This window comes from Galeopterus variegatus, unplaced genomic scaffold (genome assembly GCF_000696425.1).
Source record: "Galeopterus variegatus unplaced genomic scaffold, G_variegatus-3.0.2 Scaffold902, whole genome shotgun sequence".
Lineage (NCBI taxonomy): Eukaryota > Metazoa > Chordata > Mammalia > Dermoptera > Cynocephalidae > Galeopterus > Galeopterus variegatus.
This window is the reverse complement of record NW_007727013.1, coordinates 622,859-636,697: the sequence shown is the minus strand read 5'-3', so window position 1 is coordinate 636,697 and position 13,839 is coordinate 622,859. Positions and strand designations below refer to the sequence as shown.

Sequence of the window (13,839 nt, the reverse complement as noted above, 5' to 3'; positions counted from 1 at the left end):
ATCCGAACCCTCGGACGGGAGCGCCGCCGCACTTCCCAAGCGGCGCACTATCCAGTGCGCCACCGGGCCGGCCCATCATATGATTCTTAAGTAGCAGTTGCGACTGCACAACTCCTGAGTTTGGATTTTTTCTGCACTATACAGTTGGATTTGGAAATTGAAGAACCTATGGCTATCATTTTGTAATCCTTAATCTGAGTCATGTGTTAACTTGATGTAAAAGTTAGAACCTCCTGAGACATCTCCAGTGTTCATAGACAAAATTTACAAAGCACAGATTAGAAATTTGCCATTGGCAATGATGATACAGAGAATTGCTATCCAAAAAAAAAAATCCTTTAGGTTTTTGTGCCAGTCATTAATAATTTATTTCTGTGCATGTTATAGCAATCTTACTCTGACAATTCAAAGTATTCGTTTTCAAACTTCATGTTGCTTTTTGAAGAACTTCATTAAACAGGTAACAAGAACAGTGAACAATTTTAAGTGGATTTTCTTTTTTTTTTTTTTTAAAGATGACTGGTAAGGGGATCTTAACCCTTGACTTGGTGTTGTCAGCACCACGCTCACCCAGTGAGCAAACCAGCCATCCCTATATGGGATCCGAACCCGTGGCCTTGGTGTTATCAGCACCGCACTCTACGAACACCGCACTCTCCCGAGTGAGCCACAGGCCGGCCCCTTAAGTGGATTTTCAATGCAACTACTCAGTTATATAACTACTGTTACTATTTCTATTCACATATGAGTATATAGTGAATTCACACATTGGTTTTGGTTGCTATATTGTTTGCAGATTGGTGGTTAGTAAATATATGTTGATATAGCTACATAGAAGTCTATGCATAGTTTGTGCAACTCTCTTACTATTGTTTGACATTCAGAAGTTATTTCTGTTTTTTCACTCTTAGAAATGAAGTGACGCATGACCTCATGCTTAAAAAGTCGTATACATCTACAGTGATTTCTTAGTGGAATTCCCAGATCAAAACGTGGTGGTTAGAGTCAAGTTTTACCCTTCGGTTAAGTTGTACTAATTTTCATACCCAGCAGCAACTTCCACTGGTATTATCATGTGTGTTGTAAGTTGTGATTTAATAGCATGATTTTCTAACTTTACATTTAGGAAATTTTATATACGAGATCTGTATGTTTTTCTGTTACATATTTTATGGTTATCTTAGTCTTATATTGCAGGCACTGTTCCTGGTCTCATGGAACTTACATTGTATTGTAGGGAGACAGTTAAGTAAAATAGTGTTACATGCTGGCAAGTGTCAGCAGGAAGAGCAAGAAATGGGAGATGGTGATGGTGGGCGAGGCTTGCTATTCCACATGGGATAAGGGGAGATAGAGGAGGGTCTGAAAGGGTATTTGAGCAAAAACCTGAAGGAATGAGCTTGTGGGTGTCTAGGGGAGAGTAATTTAGGTAAAAAGAACAATGAGGGATAAATGCCCTGAGACTGGTAATGTGTTTATTGCAAATGAGAGGGTGTATAGCTTGAGTTCTCAGAGCAAGGGAGAAGAGTAGTAGGTTAGATTTAAGAGGTAACTGAAGATCAGGTGGTCAGTTTTATACTTGAATATGTTAGGGATCGTGGTAGAGTTTAGGGGTAGAAAAGAGACATGAGTGACTGAGCATAGACAGTGGTGCAAGGGTGAAAGCAGGAAGACCACTTTAGGGATGCTATCATGATCAGGGGAGAGTTATTGATGGCTTGAATCAGGGTGGTTAGGGAAAGTGAAAAGTGGTTGGATATTGATGTTTTAAGGAGGAATCAACTAGATTTGCCAATATACTGGAAATGGGTTGTGAGAGAAGAATCATGGATGGCTCTTAAGACTTGAACTGATGAGCAGCTGGAAGGATGGAATTGCCATTAACAGGGATAGGAAAGATTTGACATTTGGTTTGAAACATCCATGAGAAGTAGAGTAGGCAGTTGGAGTTAAGGGGAGATAATCTGGCTTAAGATGGAAAACTAAGTTGTTATATAAATGGTGTTTCAAATCATGAAACTGAAGAACATCTGAGGACTGGAGAAAATGAAAGAGGGCAGGGACCAAATCTGAAACACTACCAACATTAAAGTCTAAGAATTAAGTGAAGAAAACCAGAGGAGCATGGTGTTCTGATATATAGATCAAGTAAGAAGACCGAAGGTTGGTTTTGCATTTAACAACATGGAAGTAATTGATTTTGGCAGATTTTTGTATAGCTATAGCGGAATCAAAATGAGGGCTATCTCCCTCCAGGGGTTTCTGGAGACCTTGGGCTTCTATTTTCCTGAAAGCCAAGTTATGTGGCTTTGTTTTCCTAAAAACTGAATTGTTGAAATTTGAAAGTTTGTGAAGAGTGAGCAAGCCAGAGGGGCCTGAGATAGATTAATTCCCTAAATGGTTACCAGTCTTTAGTATCTAAATTTAAAAGTAAACACTTAACCCAGAAAGATTAGCAACAAGTTTTATAGTTCATATGAAACAGTAAAATAAGCCAGAAAAATTTTAAAGTAATGGGGGGGTGGGGGAGGGGGCGTTGACTGGCCAGTGCAGGAATCCAAACCCTTCAGTCTGATATTTGTAAAAACTATGGCTACAGGAATTAAAGCTACTGATACATGAACAGGAGTTTAAAAGAACTAAGTCCAGAAAGATCAAAATAACACATGAAACTAGTGTATGGCGCTTAATTTAAATCAGTGAAAAAAGATGGACTATTTAACAAGTGTTGGAAAACTGGATAGACATTTGCAAAGAAAGTTGGATTTCTACCTCGCGTCAGAATTCTAGATGGCTCAAGGAATTCAACTATATTAAACTTTAAATTAAAAAAGCAACAAAGCTATCTTAGTGTGGGATAGGCATTTATAGGTAGACAAAACCCAGATGTCTTGAAATAACAAGTTGATTCAAAAAAAAACTAAATTAAAAGTTCTGTATGACAGAGTCAAAAAAGTTCGGGGAAACCTGGCAGCTCCTCTCACAGTAAACGGTTGATTTTTTTAAGTTACGAAGATCTACAAGTCAGTGAGACAACTCAATAGAAAAATAGGCAAAGGATATGAATAGTTGACAGATTAAATTTGTGCTAAAAGACATGCAACTTCTGTATTTGCATTTCTGGCATCTTAGCTGATAAACTCCCTTAAGTACATTACTTTTTCACATTGAAGGCACATTTTCCCAAATAGAAAAGTATATCTAAGATGCTGTCTTCTCAACACCTTCCTTATCACAGCTTAGACTTTAAAAAATTTAGCTCTTATTCAAAGTCTCACTCTATATGTGAAAAAGAAGGAATTGAGGGTTACTAAACCTTTTCTTCTGTGTGTGCTAGGATTTTACAAACATGTCTTTTTGTTAAACGTCATCCTTTGTCAATTGTAAGCATGCACATTTTCTTGAGATCTGCTGAGGACTCTAGTAAGCTATTCCCAGTGGTGTACAAACCAAAATATTTCCACTAGAGGGAGCCATTTACCTAGATTAAACCGCAAATGTTTGTACAGTATTTTGTACTAACAAATGGCATTTACATACAATGAGCATATTTCCACCCCTTAAGCTCACTTACCTAAACATGGCATATTTACATGAAAATAATCTTTAAAATTTTTTTCTTTAGGGTGGTTTTTAAATTCATGCTATTCACCCGTGGGGGGGGCGGGGAACCTTCAAGATGTTTCCTTCAGTCCAAATGTGGAGTTTATGGTCTTGGCAGAGTATCTCAAACTTTAATTTACATAGGTAACCCCTGAGAATCTTAAGATGCATATCCTGATTCATTAAGTCTGAATGGGGCTTGAAATTGTGCATTTCTAATAGGCATTCAGGTGATGCCTTGCTTCTTGTTTATGGATTTAACGAGTTCTTAGAACCTGAAATTCCCTTATGACAACAATGACTAAATAGTTAACATGTAAACTTCATAAGAGAGCAGGGGCTTTGTGTATTTTGTTTGCTCAAGTGTCTGCAGTGCTCTAAACAATTCCTGAAACAAAGTAGATAATAAATATTTGTTGAATGAATGAGGATAGTGTCTAAGTTCTTTATGTGTATTAACTCATTTAATCTTGACAGGCTCTGAGATAAATTCTATTATTCCTGTTTCACAGAGAAGCAAACATCATATGTTGTAGAGCCAGTGTTTGAACCTAGTAGTTGTCAGTCTGGCTCCAGAGCTCATGCTTTAACAAAAGTACTATACAATACTGCCACTCATTTGTAGGTAAACTGTCAACAACAGAGATCAGGTCTCACAATGATACAATTATTGTCCAAAGGCCTGATATAATATGTCTGTTTATGGTCACTTGTTCTCGTCTGATTGTGGGGCTTGCTATGCCACAACGTACCAGTCCCAGTGATGGTGGTCAAGACTGCACACCCAGTGAAGTCCCAGTGATTGGTAGTCAAGAGAGCATTTCCTCACTTTCTGATTTGTTTAAGAGATTGGAGTGGGAAAGAAATGAGAGACGTGTTAAGAATCACTCATGGTTCATGGAGGAACAGGGTGTCACCAGTTCTTGCCCCATTATCTCATTTAGTTAATTCTTACAGTTCATCAACCAAAGGAATGAATTGCCATGATCCCAAGTTAGAGATGATCAAGAAAGACAAAAGCTCCTCAGTGTTCCTTGGCAACCAGCCAAGTGGAGTTATTTAACATTCATTTTTCTGTCTTGCTGGGCAAGGGGTTGTACTGAGCCATCTTCTCTGGTTTCCTGCTGGGAATTGCAATTCCAGTTATATCATTGTATTCTTAGAGGAAAGTTTTATTTCACATTGTTAATTTTTTCTAATCTTCTAAAGCTACCACTTGATCTCATTTGCAAATCTGGTAAAAAGGAGATGGCTGTTTGAAATTTTTCTATGTACTGGAAACCAATATATAATTTAAATGGTAGGGTGGTTTGTATTAATAAAGTTTATTACTGTTTTTGAGTAATCCATTTCCTACCTATAACATTCTATTTTATCATTTGTGGTTGAAAGTTAAATTTCTGTAGCTTTGTATTTAACATTGAATAAAGGTCCCAGAAAAAAATTTTTACTAAATAGTTTAGGAAGACTCATGGATATCTCAGAAAGCTTCTAAGGAAACATAAAAGACAGCCTATATAAATTTCAATTTACCCAAGACTTTCCCCCTACCATTTAGAATCTGTGTGTGTTAGCTCCTGCCACATTGACTCCTGTCTCCCTGTTTCTCAAACATAGTGAGGAGAGACTTAAGGTCTTTGTGCCATCTGTTTTTTATGAACTGTTCTTCCCTTTTTATTTGCCTGGCTACCTCCTTTTGGTCACTCATATTTTAGGTTGAATGTCACCTCCCCACAAGGGCCTTTCCTCATCACCCAGTCTAACCTAAAAGTAATTTTCAGTCATATTTCCCTGTTCTGTTTTTCTGCATAGCACTTAATCATCATGTCTTCCCCATGAGGAGTTTAGTCATCAGTGTCCAATCTGTGACGGTTTCTCAGTCTCAAGTTGTTTTCATGACCTTGACAGTTTTGAAGAGTATTTGTCAGGTATTTTGTAGAATACATCTCAATTTGTATTCTCTGATGTTTTCTCGTTGTTAAATTGGGGTTATGGGGTTTTTGCAAGAAAACTACAGAGGTGGAGTGTTCTCATTGCATCGCAACAGGGAATATATGATATCAACATCACTCTACACTGGTGGTGCTAACTATGATCACTTTAAGGTGATGTCTGCCAGGTTTCTCAGTACTAAAGTTACTACTTTTTTCCTTCCATACTCCATTCTTTGAAAGCAAGTCATTAAGTCAGTTCCACACTCAAGAGGATGGGAATCAAACCACCGCCTGGAAGGGGGAGTATCTACATATATTTAGAATTCCTCTTTAAAGATGTGACCCTTCTTCCTTATTTGTCAGTCATTTATATCAGTATGGACTCATGGATATTTGTTTTATCATTTGGGTTATCATCTAACATTTTGTTGCTCAAATTGGCTGGCTTGGACCATTGGGAACAGTTTCAGGTGGGTTTCTGTGTACTTTTCACATGTCCCCATCCTTTCTTTTTTTTATTTTTTTATTTTTTAGCACTTTACTTTCTGGCACTACAGGATGTTCCAGGCTCATCATGTATGTTTCCTGCCCCAGCTCTGGAAGCATCTATTTCTCCAAGAAGCCCTGGTTCCTTTTATTGGAGAATGGCATTCAGAAACCAAGATCTGGGTGTTCTGTGTACTGACTGCACTGCCACTGTTCTCAGTGGACAGGGCAAGAAGATAAACGTATGTATATTAGCCATGTATACCCACATAACATATTTTTGTATTACTATATAAAATAAACATAACTTTATATTCATGTCTTCAACTCTAATTCATTCTAGTCTGTTCCCTTCTCCCCTGCCCCTCACTTTGCTTATGTATAACTTATTTCTCTTATTTCTGAAAGTAATAAACCTGGCTTTAATTATCTTCAGTGTATTTACTTATTTGTTCTACCCTACTAAACATGTCAGAATTACACCACGGTGAGAAATTTACCAACTAGAGTACAGTGTTTATATACAGTTCTTTTGTCTTTAGCCTTACGGTCTCTAATCATAACACCATTTTCCCAGGTTACTTAAGTCAGCTTCTTTTATTACCACTTCCTCAGTAAGGTTATAACATATAGTTGTAATACAGTTAAATTCACTTGTCTCAATCTACATTTCATACTTGGATTCTCACATCCCCCAACTTCCTGATTGATTTTTTAAATCTGTATACAGTAAAAGTCTATTTTGACAAATGAGAATTATCCCAGAACCGTACACAATAGCTCCATCATCTTAAAATATTCCCCCATGCAGCCCCTTTGTAGTCAGCCTCTCTCCCTTCCCCCAGTCCTTGGCAACCACTGAGCTGTTTTCCATCATTATAGTTTTGCCTTTTCAGTAATGTCATATAAATGGAATTATACAGTATAAGGCCTTTGAGTCTGGGTTCTTTCACTTAGCAAAATCTATTTAAGATTCATCCATGTTGCATGAATCAATGGCTCATTCCTTTTTACTGCTAAGCATATTCCCATTGTATAGCTATACTACACTTTATCCTTTCACTTGTTGAAGAACATCCTGATTGTTTCCAATGTTTGGAAATTGTGAATAAAGCTGCTGTAAACCTTCACATACAGGTTTTTGTGTGAACATAAGGTATTCACTTGGAAAAATATTGGGTACAATATTATTGTTTTAAGCCTCTAAGTTTTGGGGTAATTTGCAATAGAGAAATAGGTAACTAAAATTCTTTTCCTGAACCATCTTAGATTGCAGATGTCCTTCTATCAATACTTAAGTGTATGTCCTAAAATAATTCTCTTACATAATCACAGAAAACTGGTGAAAATTAATATCTGATTTGTGACCTTTTTGAATTTTACTAATTGTTCTAATAATGTCACTTATAACAAAAGTAAATTCCCAGGTCACTCATTATATTCAGGTGGCTTTGTCTGTTTAATCTGGAAAGGTTCCTATATTAGTCCATTTGCTGTCACTTAGAATACCTAAAGGTGGATAATTTTATAAGGAAACAAAATTTATTTCTTAGAGTTTTGGAGACTGGGAAGTCTGTAGTCCACGAGGCACGTCTGGTGAGGGCCTTCTTGGTGAGGACTTCCTGCATAGTCTTGTGGCAACACAGGGTATATCACATGGCAAGAATGGCAAGAGCGCTTTCATGTGCTCTCCTTATAAAGTCACCAGTCTACCCCCATGATTACCCATTATTGATTTACCAGGGCACAATCCAGTCGTCTCTTAAAAGCCCCACCTTTCAAATACAATAATTGGATTTCTCACCCTCTTAACACTTACAACGGGAACCAAGTTTCGAACACATGAATTTTGGGGGGGACACAATAAATTTATAGCAGTTCCTCAGTCATTGTTTTTTGTGACATTGACATTTTTGAAGAGGATATGCCAATTGTTTTATAAGTATCTTCTGTACTGACACTTTGAAATTATGCAAATACCCTGTTTCTTGTTACACTTCCAGTAGTTTTAGCATTTATTGATTATTCTTGCCCGAGTAAATTATCACTACGTGGGTTGCCAAATTATTTTTTTCTACATTTTGTAATTGGCATTCTGTTATAAATAAGGTTTTTCCTTTCCCACCATTTATATCAGTAAGAATAAATGAATTTTAAAGAATTTTGGCTTTACATATTTGTCAGGTTAAAATTTCATAATATTAAGTGTGTGGGGACGGTTAATCCTCTCTTCTACCGCCTTCTTCCCCCCTGCCTTCCTTCTCCTGCCCATAAGACTTCAGAGTCTCCAGGGCGCTTATTTGTTGCAGAGAGGGGTTCAAAGATCTAGAGTGAACAGAGAAAAGTCAATTTTTAAAAAAATTCCTGGTATCAATTGTACCTTGGTATCTTGCATCCTAAGGATTAAGATTTAAAATTACCACAGAGTTGGCTGGTTAGCTCAGTTGGTTAGAGCATGGTCCCACTAACATCAAGGTCCAGGGTTTAACCCCTGTACCAGCCAGCTGCCAAAAAAATCAATAAAATTACCACTGATTTATCTTGTATAGATAAGCAGAAAGGGAGAGGGAAAAAATCGTTTTTATATCTATATTATGTCAATAACAAAGCAAGGAAGAGACCATAAGTGGCTGTTACAGTCCTTTTTTCTTTTCTGTGACTAGTTAGTGGGCACTAGTTAATATTTATAACATCCTTCATACTCTGCTTATTCCATGTTCTTACTCAGCTGGTGCTTCAGTTTGTTAGAGTTCTTTAGTGAGGTGAACCTTTTCTAAAGCCATACTCAGTGGTCAGTCATTATAGTAGACAGTTGTTGGTGCCCATCCAGATCCTCTTCACAAAGACAGTCTGCTATCCATCCCACAGTTGCTGGAACATAGGCTGATAACAGCCCGCAGCTGCATCGTGCTCCTGAGCATTGCCCTTGGCTCATGGGCACTGCTTCACCCAGAAATTCCTAAAATGTATGCCCCAATAGAGTAGAATCCACAAAGCTGCTACACACACCATTCCTCCCAGTGATCTATTTTTGGAATTTGGGTTTGCTGTCCCTACAACTGTAGGCTCTGTGTATCCAGAGTTCTTGTTTCCCAGAGGGGAGATGCTTCCACAGGGAACACAGGATGAGTCTCACTGAACTTATCTTACTGGCAGGGGTGATTAGGCCTGATTATCAGGAGGTAGGACTGCTGCTAAATAATGGGAGCAGGAAGGAATGTGTTTGGCATTCAGATGATCCGCTGAGGCTTCTATGTGTTTGCTACTCCTAGGTATGTTTATTCCAATTCAGAACCTTGGAAGATAACTCCAGGTGGGTTCATGGGCCTGCTGTGCCTATTGCTTGATCTGTCAATTACTGAGAGCAGTATATTAAAATCTATGACTATGATTGTGGGTTTTCCTATTTCTCTTTGTAGTTCTGTCAATATTTGAATCATATACCTCAAAGATATGTTGTTAGGTGTATAAAAATTGAGTCATTATAATTTCCAAGGAAATTGAATTTATCATTATAATAATAAACACAAATTAATAAGAAAATGATAATTGGTAAAAAAAATTTATTAATTACACCAGCTTTCTTTTGGTTTATATTGCCTGATGTACATTTTCCATCCTTTCTTTTTCTACCTTTCCTTATCTTTTATGTATCACTTAAAGTAGTAATTAAAAAGTATAATTGGATTTGCTTTTTAAATCCAGTCTGACAATTTTTGTTTTTTAACTAGAAGAGGTTTTAATCCATTTACATGCATTATGATTGCTATTATGTATGGATTTATGTCTTCTTTCTATCTCGTGGTATTTTTTTTTTCTTTTTTTTTCCCTCGCCTTTTATTTGAATTGATTAAACTTTTTTTTCTTTAAACCCATTTTTGCTATTAGTTTGCAAATTATACCTTTAATTTAATTTTTATGATGACCTCAGCTATTTTAGCATGCGTTCTTAATATGTCACCCAATGAAGTCTAAAATTAATCAGTATCTTTTCTCTTTTGGGAATGATTCAAGGACATTAGAATGTTTTAAGTCTAATCACCACTCTCTCTAACTTTTGTGCCATTATTAAATAGTATTTTTGTTCTGTCTCTTTTTTAAATCCATAAATTATGCATTAATTTTATTCTATGTATTTATGCTTTTTAAGATTTATCCATATATTTAATATTATCTTTCCTTATTTCTTCTTCTATCTCAAATTTTTCATCTAAAATCATTTTTTATATGCCTGAAATACATACTTTAGAATTTTTTTAGTGAAGATTTGTTTGTAGTAAACTATTTTTCTTGTCTGAATTTTTGGGGTTTTTAAATATTCCTTCCTTTCTTGAAAGATATTTTCACTGGGTAGGTAATTCTAGGTTGATATTTATTTTCTCTTGGCACATTAAAGATATTATTTCATTCTCTTGAGCCTTAAATGATTGCTATTGAGAAGTCCATCTTCAGTGTAATTACTTTTTTTTTTTAGATAGGTGATCCGCTTTTCTCTGTTTTTAAGATCTTTATGTGTCTTTGGTACAATTTTACTATGATGGATATGAATGTGGAAATATTTTTGATTTATACTGCTTAGGAGACATTGGACTGGCTATGCATATAAGTTTAATGCCTATTAATAATTTTTATTCGTTCTCTTTTGAAGTATTGAATCTTCTCTTGTCTTTTTCTGGAACACCACTAAATGTTCGTTAGACCTCAGTCTATCATCTATGGCTTTAAATATCTTTTTAATATTTTTATCTCTTAGGGCCGGCCCTGGATGTTTATCTTTCAATTCACTAATTCTGTTTTTACTTCTGTTTAATTCTCCATTTGGTCCTTCCATTGAGTTTTAAGTTTGAATTATTATATTGAGCTAAAAGTTCAAAGTTGATGATTTTTCAAATCTGATCTCTTTTTTTTTATGATCTCTTATTCCTTATTATTTTTAATCTCTCTCTTTTTTAAACATACTCAGCATGGTTGTTTATACTCTGTATCTGGTGATTTTAATGTCTGAATTCTTTGTGTGTCTGATTCTGGTATCTCTTGTTGCCTGCTTCCTAGTGTTTTATGATTTTTAACGTAGTAGATGATCTTATGTTACTTGGAACTTCTTTTGTGGAAAGTTTTGAGGCATGGGTTGAAATCATTATTGAACAGAGAGGATTTGTTTGCTACTTATTTGGCATAAAGGTTACTCAGGCCACTTTGAAATACATTATCTGCTTGAGAGTTTTTTGGTTTTTTTTAAAAAAAAAAGCAGCATGAATTCAGGCTACAAATTTATGTAAGTGCCAGTTTGCAGTAATAGATTTTTAAAAAGAGTGTGAAGGTCAAAATTGGCAAGTTTCCTTGCTGTCCCCTTCTGTGTAGTAGGTTGATTTCATGCTCCCCTTTGCCTTGATAATATTGCTTTTAGGGACCCACCTTATAATAAAGGTGTTGTTTTAAATCAATAACAAAATGATGGGAAATTTAATAAACAGTTGTGCGATAACTAGAAAAATAAGAAAGTTAAATCCTGGTATCATGCCTTAATCTAAAATATATTCTAAATAGATTAAATATTTAAAGGTAAAAAATGAAATCAGGAGAAGATTATAAATATATTCTTTATATTCTTCCTCTCCTGGANTATTTGGCATAAAGGTTACTCAGGCCACTTTGAAATACATTATCTGCTTGAGAGTTTTTTGTTTTTTTTTAAAAAAAAGCAGCATGAATTCAGGCTACAAATTTATGTAAGTGCCAGTTTGCAGTAATAGATTTTTAAAAAGAGTGTGAAGGTCAAAATTGGCAAGTTTCCTTGCTGTCCCCTTCTGTGTAGTAGGTTGATTTCATGCTCCCCTTTGCCTTGATAATATTGCTTTTAGGGACCCACCTTATAATAAAGGTGTTGTTTTAAATCAATAACAAAATGATGGGAAATTTAATAAACAGTTGTGCGATAACTAGAAAAATAAGAAAGTTAAATCCTGGTATCATGCCTTAATCTAAAATATATTCTAAATAGATTAAATATTTAAAGGTAAAAAATGAAATCAGGAGAAGATTATAAATATATTCTTTATATTCTTCCTCTCCTGGAGCAGCTCAACAATTTGGTGAAAGTTGTGAGGGCAATTTGATGACTACCAGAACCCTCAGTGGAAGTCCCACCTATGAGACTGAAGCTTGGATTTTATGGAGACAAACAGGTAATATGCAGGAATGTATCTATGGTAACAAACCACTCCAAAACCTAATGGCTTAAAACAACAACAATCCTTTATTTTGGTTATGAATCTGCTATTTGGGCTGGGCTTAAAAGGGAAGCACATCTTTGCTTTATGTTTCACTAGCTGGAGTGGCTTGCATAGAGTCTGGAGAATCCACTTTTGAGATTTCTTATTCATGTAACTAGCAACTTGGGGCTGGCTGTAGTCTTGGAGCTCGGCTGGGGATATGGGCCTTGGGCCTCTGTTTCTGGCTGTATGGACTTCTCCATGGGCTGCAGGCTTCTTCACAGCATGACAGCTGGGTTTCAAGATCAAATGTCCCAAGAGAACCATATAGATGTTGCATTGCTTTTTATGACCTAGCCTCAAATGTCACATAGCACTAGTTCCACTGTAGTCACAATCCTGCTCAGCATCAAAAGGAGAAAACATGGACCCCACCTCTAAAGGGGAATAGTATCAAAGTCATGTTGCTTTGCCCATTTTTGGAAAATACAATCTGTCACAAGAAGATAGGCTGACTATAACTCTGCCTCTTTAATGTGATGGGATATAGTCTGCTGAGCCCACCAGTGCCCCTGCACACCTGGGAAGTACCTAGGGAACTGCAGCTACCTGATTGTTTCACAGTACTCTGGGAGTTTTCCATTAGAGGTAAAGCAATTACATACCTACCCACACACCTACCTGGAAGCCACCATCACTAATAACAAACTGTCACAAGACTTCTTGGGTTTCACTTTTGCCTCAACAACTTATAGGCTGAGTGAACTTTCTGTGTCTCAGTTTCTGTATCTGTAAACCAAGGATAATAACAATACCTACCCTAGAGGATTGTCCTGAAGATTAAATGAGTTAACTCAAGTAAAAAGGCTTAGCACAGCACGTGCCACAAAGTTGGCTTGAAGGGGATTCTACCCCAGGGTCAAACTCACTTTATTCTGTGCCCACCTTCCCATATGTCCAGGTTAAAATAAAAGTTTCTCCTGACCAGAGAGGGCCTTTCAAGTGTTGAGGTCTAAGTAGCATCAACCAAAGAGTCACTTGGAGGAGATCTGGGGCTGACTACCTTCAACTATGTTCTGAATAAATATGGAAAAGCCTCTCATTTGACCTGTAGGAATAAAAATGCTCACTTGGATCCTTCTGCTACTGACCACCTTAGGAAACTATTGGCCCCATGCCACTAGCTGTTCTCCACCCCAAGCACCTGCTGGGCTGCTACTCTCTGGCCAGTATGCCATGGCCTCCATGAACAGAGCAGCATACTCCCCAACTGGAGCCCAGGTGAAGAGGCAGACATCCTCCAGCAGGCTACCCAAGTTTGCTTGGAAGCCTCTCAGCAGCCAGTGGCCCTGGTGAGTCAAACCATCATTCAGGATAATGTAATGAGTTTACAGGAAAACGACTGGCCATGGGTAGAGAATCAGCCTCTGAGACAGAAGAAGTGACTTATAATGAAAGCAAGTTAAGGCGTGAAATAGGAGAAGAACTTCCACTTTCCTTCTTCTTCTCCAAATTCCATTGAAATCACAAAGAAATAGAAAAATAAATTCAAAGCAGCACAGGAAAACCACAAAGGGTGTTTCCAGCAAACAAGCAACACAGTA

The 13,839-nt window shown here is 36.8% G+C and overlaps 1 protein-coding gene across 1 annotated transcript in view; it reads left to right on the top strand.

Moving 5' to 3' along the window:
• Positions 1–6,103, top strand: part of TNPO1 (transportin 1) — a 94,944-nt gene extending 88,841 nt beyond the window's left edge. The window contains exon 25 of the mRNA XM_008573320.1: positions 6,072–6,103. The gene's annotated coding sequence lies outside the window, so the exon portion shown is untranslated. The remainder of the gene's footprint in view (positions 1–6,071) is intronic.
• Positions 6,104–13,839: the final 7,736 nt, after the last annotated feature.